This window comes from Aplysia californica, unplaced genomic scaffold (assembly GCF_000002075.1).
Source record: "Aplysia californica isolate F4 #8 unplaced genomic scaffold, AplCal3.0 scaffold00390, whole genome shotgun sequence".
Classification (NCBI taxonomy): Eukaryota; Metazoa; Mollusca; class Gastropoda; order Aplysiida; family Aplysiidae; genus Aplysia; species Aplysia californica.
This window is the reverse complement of record NW_004797660.1, coordinates 314,759-319,335: the sequence shown is the minus strand read 5'-3', so window position 1 is coordinate 319,335 and position 4,577 is coordinate 314,759. Positions and strand designations below refer to the sequence as shown.

At 40.0% G+C, this 4,577-nt stretch overlaps 1 protein-coding gene across 1 annotated transcript in view; it reads left to right on the top strand.

Annotated features, from left to right (window-relative positions):
* Positions 1-4,577, top strand: part of LOC101859348 (pre-mRNA-processing-splicing factor 8-like) — an 8,277-nt gene that overhangs the window by 1,982 nt on the left and 1,718 nt on the right. The window lies entirely within an intron of this gene.

The following is a 4,577-nucleotide window of genomic DNA, read 5'->3' as shown; positions in this document are numbered from 1 at the left end:
GATAGAATGCAATGTTGAAAATATTTGAGTTTTTGAAAGAGTGCTGAGTGATTATTAGTTGTTAGTTAACTTTTGATTCATTCTACAGTCAGGCACGGATAACTCAAACACATCAGGGATTAACAATGTGTTTGACATGTCCAAAATTCAGGTTAACTGTGAAAAATTAAAGAGAGATGTCAGTCGGGAATAGCAAATTGTATGAGCTATTCATGATTTCAAGTTCTCTACTCTGTGTTCATGTTACATATTTTTTATGCTGCACTGTAGGCCTACTGTGAATACATCGTGTGTAAACATTTTTTATGATTATGAGTCTTTACCTATCCTTAGTTTGATTTAGTAGGCTACTTGATTTTCTTTCTTTTTTTTTAAAAACTAGGCTACCTAGATGAAGGAAAATGTTGTTGAACTTTTAAAAGCTGCTTAAAGTTTTTTCAGAATGAGATGTTCGCAACATTTTGTCATAATTGACAAATTCAGGCTTGTGTTTGGTGCACTTATCAATGCAAATAAACTCAGAGGTAAAAGATGCGAATAACTAAAGCATGAACAAAACACTAAACTCAACAAGGGTTCATCATGTGGAAATAACATTTTGATTCGTCTAATTTACACACTGCCGTGCTGAGGGGTCAGAACTGGTCTGTGATGCAGACCTCTGTACCAGACTGTCCCCGTAGGATTATGCGATTGTGCGGCCGCGTTTTTTTCGCGTAATTTTGCACATTTGCATAATTTTGGATTCCCCGCGTTTTTCACGTTTTTTCCCCTTTTTTGTAAACAAAACAATTAATTTTGTTAATTAACGCCTCGCCATGTGACTAAAGGGAAATAATCACCGTAATAAGTCTTATTTAAGTGAAAAGTTGGTTATTTCCCTTGGTAGAACATCTTGGTTATGGTTTGGGATTTTGTTCCTTTTGAGAATGTTCAATTTTTCAATCCATCAGAAGTTGTTGTTCTCATGTCTGCTGATGCTTCATGTTTGACAGGTGTTCCTGGTTTTAGTAATGTGCCAGCATCAGAGGTCCAGATGTCCTTTTTTTTTCTTTTTTTAAATACAATTTTCTTTCCCAGATCTAGATCTAGATAATAATCTAGATTTAGATAGATTACAGCTGAAAGTTACAGAGATTATATTTTTTAGTTTTTTTTTTTTTTTTTTACAGATGTGTATTGTTTTCTTTCCAAATACACTACAAATTACTGATACTGATATGTTCTGTTTTAAATTTCTCTGTAGGCATACTTAAAACATAAAAGTCATGAAAATTTGTGTTGAAAAAGTGCAAAACATGTCGCGAAAGGTGTTACGGTAACTTGCATAATTTTTGCATAATTTGGCTTTTTTTGGGCATAATTTGGCCATCTAAATTCACATAATTCTACGGGGACAGACCAGAGGCATGTGGAGTGCAATCTCCGTCATACAGTACAGTTCTGGTACTACTCCCTTATTATCCCCTTAATCCGATGATGTTCCTGGTTGTCAGGAAGGTATTAATCCGGTATTGGCGCACTATGAGGAGATACTGAGCTGCTGTTGTTGCCTTTGGTCTTCCACTCGGGGGCGATCTGATGGCCCTTATGGTGGCTTGAAACTGGTTCTGTATTCTGTGTACGATGGAGACATGCGCGCCTGTAACAGTTGCCATATATTATATGTAGAGCTGACTCTCCAGCATGTAGTCAACCAATACTGTAGCTCTCTCATGGTTTTCTGACGGAAATTTCGGCATCTTGATACTGCTTTCGTTTCCAACTGAATTCCATTCTGAGGCTTCAACTTCAAATTTATAGGTCAGGCTTATGTGACCTCGGCCTAATGAACACAAACTCATAACTCAACAGTGTGAAAAGTACCTATGAGCCATGTTACTTGTTTGGTTGTTTGTTGCATAAACAACCAATGCATTGCATTGTTCGAATGACGGCTATCTAATAGGTTCAGACCATGTTTCATTCGGACATATTTATTAACTTTTAAGTAGTGAGTAGGCCTACTCACCAATAGAAATTTTAACTACCGTTTTTACGACGATGAAAATTTCGCTCTTCCTATGCCTCTGAGTATATGAAAAGGAAGTTTCTTTTTCAGTACAGTTCTACACATTGACATAGAGATCCATAGCTGCCAAGTAGTACGTAAAATACGTATTTAGTACGATTTTTTGGTTTGAGTACGGAAATCCGTTTTGGCATTGGAAAATACGTTTTCAACTTTTCTCCTCTTAGTTTCAATACAAACTGGCTTCAAGCAAGAAAAATTAGAAAATTTATGACCGGATAGGCGAAGTACGGGAGTCAACAAGACGACGAGAGTAGTGTCCCTGCAATTAAACTGGAAGTTGACCTCCTTCCGCGAGTGGTGCCCCTTCTGTATTTCTTTGTTATTGAGCATGCGCTATTAAAGCGGGAAGTAACCTACGCAGACCTGCCACTCATCACGATTTTATTTTTTTTTGCCCCAAATCTCAAGCATCCCGATTTTCCCGATTTCGATCGCCAGTATCCTGATTTTTTTTTTGTCGTTGTGTCTGTTGCGTCCGATTCTTAGAAAAAAATATAAAAAGTTCTGCAATCTCTTTTGCTTGGAAGCACCGATTGGACTTTTTATCCGCTGGAACTTGGAACGCTATTTTCTAAAGCATCTAGATCTATGCCGAATCTAGTAGTTGACTCACGCTCGTTATTTCTACTAAAATCGACGTAGTAGTATCAATTTTGAATTCCCACTTGAATACGCTCAAGATCTACTTTCGCTGACCTCGTACGTGTGGTGAGTAGCGCGTGTGTCTGAGACCGTCGGCTGTCGGGGTCAACAAAGTTCATTCACACCGGTCGCAATGATCGAGGTGTTTTCCGGGACTTTTAACCAGTGGGGGGGGGGGGTATTTTTTGACACTTGGGCTTAAAGTGCGTGCCGTGATCCAGACTAATTGAGGGGAAAGGAATAATAAGAAAAAAATAAATGAAAAACCTTGGCGCGATTTTTTCCGGGGAGGGGGTGGGGGTACCTTGAGTGTATATATGCGATGGAAGTCAAACGTTGTTACTGTACGAAAAAGCGGACTTTTCCCCTGGATAATAGGAGTTATGTGTCAGCTATTTTCAAGACTACGAGAGTTTCAGCTTTAGTGCTACCTGCGCTCCCCCAGTCTATCCAACTCCGATTCGAGTAACATATAATAATGCTGTCTTTCAGTTTTCAAAAAGCTTTGTCTTGCATACTTGCCTCATAAAGAACCGGGACCACCCCCACCCCCTTTCCCCCAGTGCCGCTTATGACTGATTTGCCGTTGACCCCGATTTTTTTCACTAGATCTAGACTCTAGATCCTGATTTTCTTACTCTAAAATCCTGATTTTTAGATTTCATTGAGTGGCAGGTCTGCCTACGGGTCTTCTTTGTTTCTCCTTCGTTCACATCGGGTCACGGGTCATCGTGTGTGTGTGTGGGTGTTGCGGGCAGCCTTAGTGATGATTGCATGCAGGAGCTAAAACTATTTCTTTGATCACGGACGCGCGTTGTGCTTTCAAGTGATGGATGCGTTTTTAAAACCAACCAGTTGTAAGGCAAAACCTCGCGAACACACCTTCTGTGCCAAGTATTCAGAGGAATTCAACTTCATCACTGCATCGAAGTTATCAAACAAACATGCTTTCTACAAACAAGGTGTGCCGACGTCCTCAATGACAATGGTCCGTCAAGTGGTGTTAACATAGGAGAACTTGTATTGAGAGAATTAGAAACCTTTGGTGTTCCCTTTATGCACTGCACCTCTCTGAGTTCAGACAATGCTCCAGTGATGATAGGACAAAACAATGGAGTTATAACAAAGCTTAGGGAGTCCCAGCCAGACATCTTTGCCATCTTATCAATCTGGCTGCACAGCATGCATGTGTCTGTGGTGGGCTTATCATTTGAGTACAAGTTGTCTTTTGGTATCTTTTTGAAGTAAGAACTGGTCTCTTTCTCCGACTGCGATGAAAGTCTGTTTTTTAATTTTGAAAACTTGGCAGCTATGGAGATCCGTGTTTTGGGCCATTCATTAATTATCAAAAAGCATGCCCTGAACTGCGCAATGCTCCCCTGCAGCATACAGTCAAAACCCCATTGTCCCACTACTCTCTACACGATAGCTTGCCAGTACGTCATGTATTCTGCAGTGACAGGTTGAGGTGAAGTCGTCGGAGAGAGGGGATACTGGCGGATCAAAAGAAGCAGAGAGGAGCTTTGTTGATCAAGGAAAAATTGCTGTTCCCAGCAGAGGTGGATAAAATGTTAAAAACCTGAACATACTGAATACTAAGTCTGCAAAACGTAGCATAGGGTGTGGTAGTAGTACATGTATCAATCAATCATGTAAGATTTTAACAGTGCTGTCCAACTTGCTTTTTATCTCCCTTGATATAGACTGGAATTCAAAGATAATCCTGAAATTCGTACACCTACAAAAAGATTTCACTCAGTGTCCAGCCGATTTAGGAATGGCATTATAACCCATTTATTTTACTGTCGGCCCTGACACCAATGTCTTGCTAGTCTCAAAACTCAAGGTGGGTGGTTATGTC